Here is a 12,501-nt window from a genome sequence, read left to right as displayed (position 1 = left end):
GACCCCCGTTGCTAAGTAAATGCCTCACAACATTACTATAGGATCAGACCCGAAAATGAAGTCAGAATTAGGCAGTCGGGTTGAATGCTGTCTATTCAGCAGGATAGACAAAGAGAAAGAGTTGCATTTTGTAAGATAATTGGTTGGGGATGTGCAGCAGGCGTTTGAAAACCATGTCAGGACATTTTTGCATATCAGAAACAATCTCATTAACACACTTCATGAGACACTTGTGTAGTCAAAGAATTTTAATTATCCCTGAGGCCTGGGACAAGGAGTACGCCACAAACCACTTCCGTGATAGAAAAAAAAAAAAATCTTTGTATTGCCATCAGCAGTGTCAATCTCCTAATTTCATCATCATTAATATTTCATCACTGTTTCACTGGAATAATTACTACTTTGTACTACGAGTAAAAAAGATGTGCTTATGGAAATACGAGATATGAACAGCACACTTCCTTCATTCGACTGATAGAGTGGAATCTACTGAAACTGGGAACGGAGACAGGGTATGAAAGAAAAAATTACTGATTTCTTGTTTGTGGTTTTCAAATTTGTACAAAACCCAAAGGATAAAAAACAGCCCAAACAACAGTTAAGCTCCCCAAACTTGGTCTGGCGGTTTGGCTCATGCCATTTGCACTGAATGAGACACTGGGTTCCACACAGCTGACTGAGGAGTTTTTGAAATTACTGCTTCTACTCTAACCCCAGATTCTTGATCGGCCCCACCTGCACACCCACTCAGATGCGCGCAGCTCCAGACTCCTTCTGAGCTATTCAGACAGAGGACAGAGCAGCCCACCCACTCACCCAGACCCTGAACAGCCTCACTTCCACAAGCTGTCTGTTAGAATGAACACAAAGGGGACTCACAGGGCCCCTGCTCCTTCACCCAACCCCTTTAGGAGCACTGCTCTGTCATTTTAATGGTAGACCTGCGAGCCACAAGCACTCTGTTGTGACAAGGTGGGGAGTATGCAGCTCATCTGGGATCTGATTGGCAGAACAGCCTTAGTACTTCATAATAGTGCTTAGAAATGCTTACAGAACACCGTGTTTTCCACCTCAGTATAAAACACACTGAGTGAAGCCATGAGCCAACCCACCCCAGAGCTCGGAGGCACCAAGATGATGCTTCCATTTCCCCAAGAAAGGCAGTCTTTCTCTTTACTCCAAACACTACAGAAGAGGCATTACAGCTAAAAGGAAATAAGAGAGATGTCAATGAAATGTCAAGAATTTAGGGCTCTCTCAAATATAAGAATGGCTTGTCTTTCTAAGAGAATTCAGAGTCCCTTAGGGGAATTTTAAACAATGACAATATAGATTTATCATTCACCCTTTTTGGAATATCTAAATTCAGTGCACTTGGAAAGATCTCAAAGAAACCTCTAAGAATACATGGTGCCTCACGGTTTATGTCGTTCCTGTTCTTATGAAATCCTTGTGGATTTATGGAGAAAAAAATTAGTTTTTCCAAATCAATTATGAATATCTCCTATCCCACCTATGGGTGCTCTTCCTTTAGGTGTTTTTGCTGCTAATCCTCTTTAATCTCCTCTTTCTTCTCTGTGGTCTTGCAAAATTGCCTCTGCACTATACACACAGCTTAATACTTTCTGCCTTTGAGCTTCCTATGTTCACATGCAGAGAGAGAGATCGAAGAACTTACCCCATCACTGCACCCGTATCTTGTTTTGTTTGTATTGTTTATCTTGGTTGGTTGGTTTGTAAACTGAAGGAAGCATTTTCATGTTCATACATATACAGAAATAGGGAGAAAGAAATAGTGTAATTAAATAAGGACTCACTAAGAAGGACACATTCACAGATAAGATGGAAAAGTCAGATTACTAAAGAAATAGAGCTATGTCAATTGCAACTCCAAACTTAGGTGGGGACTACAATGCCCTGGTGAGCGGAAGTTAAGCTTAGAAATCCCTGAAACCTCCTTCCCAATTAAAGTACAGATTTTGTTGTGTGATTCTGTGATTGGTTCAGCTTGACTAGAAGTGGAGAGATAGGGAAATGTCATCTCTGCTCTCATGTTTTTCCTCTTTATGAGTCTCAGTGATGAGTAGGGCATGAATGAGAGCCAAGAGTCTTGGCCAACTGCAGACAATCTGGAAACTGTCTTGTTGCCACCCAGGTCTAGTTTTTAAATCATTTCACTCAATGGGCAAGGTTTGCTGAGTGTTCATAAAGGCAACCCTTTTCCATTCCAGCTGTGCCAGTAGCACTCATAATCACCATCTCCTTGATTCAAATGCCATTATTAAATCGTTCTTCTGCTGCATCATGAAAAATTCAGTGAACACGTATTACATGCCAGATATCATTCTAGATCTTGAGTTACAGCCATGAAACATCTGACAAATGTCCTTACCTTCATAAACTTAATTTGTAGTGAGACGAGATGGACATTAGACAAGTAAGTGGATGCTACAGGCAACCTGATAGTTGAAGCTGCTAAGGAGAAAAACAGAGCAGGAAGTGGAAAGGGCTAATGGGAGGGCGAGTATGAAAGTTCAGGTGGGATGGGCAGGTAAGAATGGCTGAGAAAAAATATCTGAGCAAAGGTCTAAAGGAGTGGGGAGGACTAGATGTGGATATTTGCAGGAAGAGGATTCTAGACAGAGAGAACAATAAGCACACAGGCATGAACATGCACCAGATAGAATTCTTGTCAAAGTATGACATCTTCCTTGTTCTACCAAAATAAATATCACATAGAATAAAACTCTGCTCTAAAAAGAGTAGCCAGCAACATGTGAGTCCTGCACCAATACCTCAGTTTATTCCGCTCAGCCACAATGTGATGGTATAAAATGCATTGGGATTTGGTTTGGGTCCCATCCACTTTATGTAGCTTTCTGTTTTTATGTTATATTGGTGTTACAGAAACACTTCGTCATTGGAAAGATGGAAACAAGACAAAAGTTTATCCAATAAAATGTGCAAGCTCCCCCATCCAACTTCCCCGTTCTAGTTCCCATCTACCTACTGATCTCATTCCTGAAGAAAACACTGTTAATTGTTTGACACACACTCATAAATCCTTTCTCTGTGTATTTACCTACATACATGATAAATGAAAACAGTTTTTTCATGAATGGGCCTCAACAATGTGTGGAAGATACAACTGTGTTAATACAGAAAATTATCTACCTCTTTCTTTTCAATGTAAGTGTGGTATTCCGTAGTATAAATTTGTTATAAATTACTTAAATTTCCCATTGATAGACTTAGAAAATTTTTTATTAATATTCTGTGCTTAACTGATGGAGAATGTATGTGTTTTTCTAGAATAGACATCAAAAATTTAAAGGAGAAGGATAAAGGAGGGTTTAAACACAAATTTTTGGTAACATGTTCATTGAAATTTAATTCATTTACTATAAAATTCACTCACTTAAAGTACACAAATCAGTGGCTTTAGTACATAGTGCAGTCATTACCACAATCAATTTTAGAACACTTTCAAAACCCTAAATACAAATCTCCTATCTTTGGCCTTCACTCCTCAACCCTCTCATCATTTTCAGAAGTAGAGACCCATTCATCTACCTCTGTTTCTATGAAATTGTCTATTCTGGACACTTCGTATAAATGGAATTATACAACTTGTGGTCTTTTGTATCTAGAATCTTTCACTTGGCATAATGTCTTCAAGGTCCATCCACATGGCTGCATGCATTATTACTTCATTGCTTTTTATGGCTGGATACTACTCTTTTGTATGGATATACTTGAGTGTACTTATCTTTTCATCATTTGTTGGGTATTTGGATTGTAATCTGAGTTCCTAAAGTGTTCTGTTTTCCTTGGTCAGTCTAGCTATGTCAACTTCATTGATCTTTTCAAAGAACCACCTTTTTAGTTTGTTGATTTTCTCTATTGTATGTATATTCTTGGTGTCATTGATTTCCATTCTAATTCTTATTTCCTTCCATATGCTGGTTTTGGGTTTAGCTTGCTCTTCTTCTTCCAGTGTCTTAAGGTGGGTGTTTAGGTTATTGATGTAGGTATTTATTCTCTTTAAATATAGGTATTTACAGCTAAAAATTTCCCTCCAAATACTTCTTTAGCTGCATCCCATAAATTTTTAAGTTATAATGTCTTTATTTTTATTCACTCAGTGTATTTTCTACTAATCTTTGTGATTCTTCATTGATTCATTAGTTATTTAGGAGTATGCTCTTTAACATCCACATCTTTATGACTTTCCCAAGTTCCTCTTTGTGTTTTGATTTCTAATTTTATCCTGTTATAGTTGGGGGGGGGCATGTACTGTATAACCAATTTTTAAAAATTTTTGAGGCTTCGTATGTGGTTTTTAGAAACATTTTTCATTGATATTATCAGACGGCCCTCCCAATCAAGTACATAACTTCTCATTATATGATTGTTCAAAAATCTCCAAAGGTTTTATAAAAAACCAAAGTAAGAATATCTCTTATAACTCCTTTTCTGAATTGAGTTGGTTTATCATTAAAATAAGTTGAAATTATGGTATTCTTGTGGACACCACAGAATAATAATTAGAGCTCCAATTTGTGTAACACTATGGTCTGTGCATGTGTTACATATTTAAAATATAGTAACTATAATCTTCTCTATAAAATAGCTATTAACATTTCCATCTTGCAAAGCAGAAAGCTAACATTATTTAAGTAACTTGTCCAAAGTCACAGAAAAAATGAGAAAGAATTGGGATTAAGGCCCCAAATTATTTCTACCATCATACTCTTTTCCTAAGGGCAAGGAAAAATGATCACTTGGACCATTGAAAAATGCTTTTTCCTCACCTTTCCTTACTTCTGTAATAGCCAAAGACTCATTCAGACTCATGTTCTGGTTATTCTTGGCAGTCATAAACTTCCATTTTCCATTTCTGCTTTTACCTTTTTCCTCTTCCAGAAGACAACTGAATCTTCTAATTGGACAAGATGTTTACTGCCTCCTTTCCAAGTGAATTTACTAATAGTAAAAGGGATTCAGAGCCTATTTCACTTAATGCAAATAAACTAATATTTTCATATTAGTCCTTTCTTTTCTTTTGAATTTTCAAGTACTCCAGAAGCATGGTTCTGAATGTGTTGCTTTTATTTTCTCCATGAATCCATTAGATTGGCCAAGAGTTATCCTAATGAAAAATAACGTCATAAGGACCATTAGTGCGCATAAAGAAGCAGGGTGAGAGTAAGCTAGGTGCTACATTCTACAAAATATTTGGAAAATATTTTTCTTTCTTTTATAATGAACTTTGATCATCTTATTCAGCAATACTGAAATGTGGAAAATCAACTATAAAAAACACTGAATAATTGGACTGTGAGTTGCCAGGAGGGCAGTGTATTTTCTGTCTTCAATATACAGTACAGGACTGAAAACCCAGTAGGTGTTCCGTATGACCTGCCAGATAAATTAATAAGCAGTGACATTATTTCTGAGAATGTTTTCACTACCCACTACTGAACTTGTAGTCCTTACTATCCCTCCAAAAGGGTTTATTTATGTATCCTATTCATTATGTGCCTATTATGTGCCAGGCATCATGTGAGGAACTGTGTGTGGCCTCAGAAGTGACCTAAGCAGACACAGACACTGATTTTACAGATAGTCAATCATCAAACAGACACTGAGAAAATTAGATAAAATTGTGATATGTGATTCAATGGAAAGTATATGGTGCTAGAATATCAGATAATAGGCGATCCTCATCGAATTTGTGAAAGGTTTCCTTAAGGGGGTGGCATCTAAGCAGACCCTTGAAATAAGGGAATGCTATGGGAATGTGTTCTCTTAGGCCTGAACAATGGATTTTCTTTTTTAAAAATACTAAATTGCTCATGCCTTTACAAAGGGCATTAATTTCTAGTTATATACCATATCTCCTGTGTTGTTCTGATTGGTACATGGCCTGAGTAAAATTTATGTTATCTGCCTGGCCCCTGCAGTTCTCTGACTATGTGTTTTGATATAGACTCTTGAATCTTTAAAAAATAAAAAAGAAAAAAAAAAGCAAGTTAGCTCAATCTATGGTAGATAGATAAATGCATTCCAGGGCACTGTCCAGTACATACTTATTTCCTGTGTGTGTATATGAAAGAATGTATCCTTACTCCTGAGATACTTTATTATTTTCAAAATATCAGGGGCATTTGGGTGGCTCAGTTAGTTAAATGTCCAATTCTTGATTTTTTGCTTGGGTCATGATCTCAGGGTCGTGAGATCTAGTCTCATGTCAGGCCCCATGCTGATGGTGAAGCTGGCTTAAGATTCTCTCTCTCCCTCTGCTCCTTCTCCCCACTCATGCACTCTTTCTTTCTCTCAACAACAACAAAAGAAAGAAAGAAAGAAAGAAAGGAAGAAAGAAAGAAAGAAAGAAAGAAAAAGAAAATACTGGATACAGCCCAACAAGTTCATTTTGTTTCATGAGACAATAATGGTCTAAAATGTTTAGTTTTTTTAAAAAGGGAAATATTTGGGAGAACTCAGAGGAAAGAAGAAACTAAATGCCCAGTTTTTCATTGTGCCTTAAACAATAATTACTCATCACAAAGAAAAGAGACACCTTTCTTCCCATTCTGAACTCTCACTTCTTGTAACTTGCTCTTATAGCCAACTTCCTGTATGGTTGACTTTGACCTTCAGGAAGTCACAGTATGGGAACCGACAAGCAATGACTAGATAAATTACCCTACTGAACAGCATATACTCTTCCGACAGCTCTTCTGATTGGATTTCCAGTATTTACACCTTCATATTGCAAGGTCAATATTAGAAGAAAGTAAAATAAGAAAAATGGAAGACCAAGCAGAAGAGAAAGAATCACAGAATGAGAGAATTGGTTGGGGGCTTTGGGAGTTCATTCTATTGCAGCTAAACAGTTAAATTTTAAAGCTCTAAAATGGGACCTGGATCACCCTGAGCATCCCTCATGGATGAAGAAGAGAAAAGGACATGTATGGCAATTCAAGTAAGATGAGTTTGTGATAGGGTATAGGGCCCAAATGTCCCAGTGTCACTTCAGGCAATGTCACTGCAAACATCAGCATGTGATCCTGCCTCTCTGGGAAAGGCCACAATGACCTACTTCCTTGTAAGAATTTGGAAGTCTTTTTCATAGATCTGCCTTCTCACATCTGCCTCCTTCCCCCACACTTCCCAACCACCCCATTACTGTGTTATTTAATAGGATTCATAAATCGGGGCTAGCGATGAGGCATCATTCAACATACTCTAAACCTAATAAAAATTCAAAAGAATAGTTTTTGGACGGGATGCTTTGTGGGCAGCTTTAGACAAACAGAAATACATAATAACCCTTGTGGAAAAAATTATAGTAAGTTACAAGAGTGGAGGAAGCCAGGGTAATTTGGAAACAATGTATGTTCCTCTGGAACAGACTTAACTAATAGAAGATACTTGATTTTGTTGGTAATAATTGCAACAGATTTCCATAATGAAGTAGGTGAAATGCTCCCATGCTTGGAATTTTATCCAGAATTGTTTTAACATGTTGCCTTTCCTTTACTGGTATTCTAGACTCACAGCACAGAGTTTCTCTAGGATACAAGGAACACTTGTATGGAATTCAGGATTGTTGAGGCTAGTTTAGGACACCTTCCAAAGGGGTCACTTACAGCAAAAGTATCAGAAGGATTTTGGAATCCACCCACCCATACCACAGTAACATAGCCTCTAACAAACAGGGTTTCTATCACTTTCTTAGTTGTTTGTCTACACATACACACACACACACACACACACACTATTCTCAGAGCTTTCCCTAAAAACATGCATGAGGTCCTATTTGACCTATTTATATGGCTAGAGCAATCTGTTAGGTTGGGTTCTCTGACAGTCCATCTGTTTTTGCTACCGTTTAGTATTTAACATTAGTATGACTTGGAAATAGAATTTCAAAATCTAGTCCAGACATATAAGCAGAGACACATATCCTTTCTGTGGCTTTGTTGTAACCCTTCTAGAGGTAATAGGTTTTGCTGGGTATAGCTTGAGACTTATCTACTATTGTTCTCAGGCAGTTTCTGTGCCTCATTAGTCAGGAAAATTGAGAACCAGTTAGATTTGTAAAACAAACTGTTAGCTTCAAATTGCCTTGCATTTGTGCCACACGGGAAGATATTAGCAAGTTGGCACTGGTAACAGATCACCTCTTGTATCCCAGAGCCTAATGGCTTAGCTGCTGGCCATAATAACTTGCATGTTCTCCAATATACTGACTGGGGCAAGAAAAAATGCTGTCTGGCTGGGACAGACAGCCCAACTCCCCCTAGAGAATAAACATACTTGCTAGGTTTTTGTAGGAAGAGCTGTTTGAGAATTCTTCAAGAAAGGGGGAGAGGGTCATGATGAGCTGCAGGCATAATGCCAAATGGGTTCCTGCACCCCAGCTCATAATTCCCACAGCTGGTTACAGATGGATGTTTGTGAGGATAGAAGTGGTGGGACAAAGTGTGGCTGTTGGATAATTCCTTCTTAAGAGCTCATTCTGTGCAGAAAGTGAGAGAAAACCTTATGCAAACCTCTAACTTCAGAGCCAATAACCATGCAGGTATTCAGAAGCAAAAATGGCCTGCGCCGGGTACCACAACCATTCTGCACAAGCTTCTTGTCCATCCCTTCCACCTTCTCAGCCCTTGAAGTAGAACATCCTATAGAGAGCGGCAGCTGGAGATAACCTGCACATTACCATGCCTTGTGACAAACAGATGTTTAGCATCCAGGGTCTGAGACTAAGTTCTAAGCCCAGTCCAGCATGTCTACCTTACTGAGCTTCCATCTGTCCACATCCCTCCTTCTCTGGTCTCTTCCAGGACACTTGCCATCATTTAGATCCTCCGTGGTGATCTTCTTCAGCGATTCTTGCTCCTTCCACTGCTATACTACTCTTTCAGCACTTCCTGGTGCTCTGCAACTTCATACTTTCTTCAGCCTTATGCACAGACCATCAGAATGTGAAAATCATGGGATCTAGGATGAGGCAGAACTGGATTTGACTTTTTGCTTATTTGCTATGGCAGTTCAAGCAACATGCTTAACTTCTCACCCTTGCAATCCTTGCAGGATGGCTGGAATAATTAGCTTACCCTTCCTTTACCGAATGTCCCTTAAACAGCCTAAAGTAGGAAAATAAGAAAACACAGTCCCTGGCATGGAGGAAATTCATGTAAGTACGCTTACAATGGTAAGGCAATTACAAAATTACAATTACAAATTACAAATTACAATTTGTAATTACAATTACAAAAGTAATATTACAACACAGTCTGACCTGGGTCCCACACCCTCAGCCACTTCTTTCTGAGCTCGGTAAATACTGACCCATCGACTGTTGCTTCTGTGACTTTTGCTGGGCACCTAATTGCTAGTCCATTCTTGGTGTGCCTCTTGCAAAGTTCTCAGGCTGTAGTTTTGTCTTCTCCCCAGGCTAATGTAATCATCTGTGAGAATGTGAATGCCTCCACAAGCCTCAAGTATCAAGTGACTGTCACTAGAACAGTTCCTGCCCTGAGGAGATGTTGGATGACACCCTGAGCGGTCACCACCTGCCATATGGTGTGGCAAATGTCATGAGGTCCTTGTCTCCTTCATTTCAGACCCAGGATGACAGGAACCTGATGCCACCTCTGTAATACACAACACCAATGGCTTAACTGTATTCAGGCCTTCAAATGCAGCTACTGTGAATGTGCTATCCTCACAGGTTCTCTGAAGTCTCCGCAATCTCAAAGAACTTGGATTTCCCAAGTCCATCCTCCTAAGTACAGCTCTCCAGTCCTGTGTTCATTGTGCTGGTTTTGACTTCTAGTTCCTAGAATTGGTTCTAAGTTAATAAGAGTGTTCCTGGTACAATTGCCAAATGACTATCCCTTCAGCATTTGTGGTTAATAAGCCCTAGCTAATAATCTCGCAATTTGAAGAAGCCTGTTTATAATTATTTATGAGTGTTTTGTCTATCTTAACCACTTTATGGAGAACTAAATACTAATTGCGTGTGTGTGTGTGTGTGTGTGTGTGTTGCTTGTTGTACAGTTTATTTATGTCATTAGGCAACAGCTCCCACAACATGCATGTCTAGAAGGCATTGTCTTTCTCTAGCTGAAGAAATTGTCTAATGTATTAACCACATGCATGGCTGATTGGTCAAATTAGTTGCTTTATACAAAAGTCCTTGTATAACAAGATTTTCATTTAGTTTCCTTTTCTTGGTCACATCTTTAAGGTTAGGTAAGCAACAATACAATTTATCCTTAACTTCTTGTAACTTTCATTTAGTATAAATTGTCTCATTAACCACTATGATACCTTTTTCTAGGATTGCACCTACAAATCCCTAAACAGAATGGTGAGAGCACACAGTAGAAGGCTGAGAAGAAATGATGAGTCCTTGTGCCCCATGGGGTAAGCCTGGTGTTGCCAGGACTTCTGATTTTTCAGAAATTATTAAAACAGACACTAGGAACCAAAAAACAAAACAAAAACCAAACCCCACAAAAACGAAAACAAAAAAACAATGGACCAGACTCATTTTATGGGATGACAGTTTACAATCCCTGATTTACTGTCTTAGATGAGTGTTCTAATATTCTTTACATAATGAAGGCCAAGGTACTTTGATACTGAGATCTATGCTGTCAGAGACTGAGGACATTTCATTATGCACATAACAGTAATTATTTTCATTTTATAACTTCAAACATAGAGTTTTTAGTGTCACTGGTTGATCTGTCAACCTTTCTGTCATGCCTGGAGTATATGAGATAGAGAGAAAGAGAGAGAGAGCACGTGTGTGTGTGTAAATGATCTTCAGTTTTCTAGGCATTTTCTTATCAGAACTTTAGGACTTTAATTATTTCTACATTCAATTAATGTCTTAGGGGCTCTTCTTATTAAAGCCATGGAGATCACAGAATGCTGAATCTTCTCACAAATTTTCCAGACTTTGGCCAAAGAAATAACCGACTAACATTCTGGTTGACAGATGCACAGGTCTGTTTCTGAATACTTGATATGCATAGGGATCTCATCCTATGGCTGGCCTATCATGTTCCCCTGACTTTCATAGTGTTGAAAGGTTACAAGACTCTAAATTCTCCATTTCCATAATCATTTGTTTCCTTATAGTTTCTTGATGTGTGCTTAATTTTTTCTGTCCAGCCTAGGAAAAAAGAAACCATGGCCATTATGAACTAGCCCCAGTCTTTAGAGGTTTATACTGTGAGGGAAACTGAGAGCATCTTAATAGACTCATACTGAAGTAAATGCATGTAGAGGGGGAAGAGTGGAAGGGAAAAGCAAAAGGGAAGGAAAAAGACTTCATCCTTTAAAGAAACTTTGTTATCTTTGGCAAACACAGTTGGAACTTCTGCCTGGAGAACAACTGGAAGAATGTACACTTATCCAAAAAAAGCTCTAGCTCTCCCTGGTAGCCTTTACCCTCACAGGCTGTAGACAGTTTATTTAATGTTTCAAAAACATACTTCCTTTTTCAAATGTCTGGGTTAATTCTTAGATAAACCAGAAGAAATCTGATCTATCTCTGAGTAAAGATTTTGCTTATATTGCCCCAGCAGGATATTTTCCTATTCCATTAAATTTCAGGTTCTTTATCTTCAGCTGATCTTTTTTTTTCTTCCCCTCCCCAATAGATTTGCCAGGTTCAAAATTCAACAGAGAACTAAAATTGCTATAGCATTCACTGGGATCTTTATGCTTGGATCACAAGATGAGGGATACCGTCATACACCACTCAGATGCCCCCTTCAGGACCAAGGTACTCATTTCCTCAGCTGCCATGTTTGCTGACCACTAATGGTTCACAGCTGGGTCTCAGGTTAGTATTAGTGGACAAAGGAACCTAACATCCAATGACCGGGTCTGGTGACCTCCTTGCTTCAATTTGGGACAGCTCTGAGGCACCATCACAGTGCCAAAGATGCCACAGAAACCAGCTAACCAGAAACCACCTCTGTTGCAACCACATGGTGGTTCAATTTCTCCTTTACACAGCCCTGCTTCTCTCATTTCCTCTGCAAACTTCCTGCATACAAATCTCTACTGAGAGGCTATTTTCTGAGGAATTGATTTAAAAAAAAAAAAAAAGAAAGAAAGAAAAGAAAAGAGAGTTGATACCAACAATGGTTCTAGGAAGCAGACTTTAAATTAGAATTTTTTGAATTAGATTATCTGCCAACCAGCTCAGCGAGGAAACCCCTTCACTAGTGGTAGGTAGAGTCCTAATAGCCCCTGATGTGTTGTACTGATGTGATTGCTCATTGCACCAGCAGAGAGGGGAAATGGGACATGAGCTAAAAAGAACACACTTGTTGGAGGAATATCTGAGGATAGCTTGAGAAGTATGGGAAAAGCAGTAATCAGTAAGCATATGAGACTTGATGGCTCTTCTGGTCTTACTGGTATATTGGATAGAGACAGAAAAATCCTGAAGACATTAATCTCTAA

At 38.7% G+C, this 12,501-nt stretch overlaps 1 long non-coding RNA gene across 1 annotated transcript in view; it reads left to right on the top strand.

Annotated features, from left to right (window-relative positions):
* The window catches only part of LOC132027935 (uncharacterized), an 86,944-nt gene extending 77,764 nt beyond the window's left edge, over positions 1-9,180 (top strand). Inside the window, exon 5 of the long non-coding RNA XR_009407262.1 lies at positions 9,103-9,180. This is a non-coding gene — a long non-coding RNA (uncharacterized LOC132027935). The remainder of the gene's footprint in view (positions 1-9,102) is intronic.
* The last annotated feature ends 3,321 nt before the right edge of the window (positions 9,181-12,501 follow it).

Source organism: Mustela nigripes, chromosome 12, assembly GCF_022355385.1.
Source record: "Mustela nigripes isolate SB6536 chromosome 12, MUSNIG.SB6536, whole genome shotgun sequence".
Lineage (NCBI taxonomy): Eukaryota > Metazoa > Chordata > Mammalia > Carnivora > Mustelidae > Mustela > Mustela nigripes.
The sequence above is the reverse complement of the archived record's forward strand: the minus strand, read 5'-3'. Positions and strand labels throughout refer to the sequence as shown.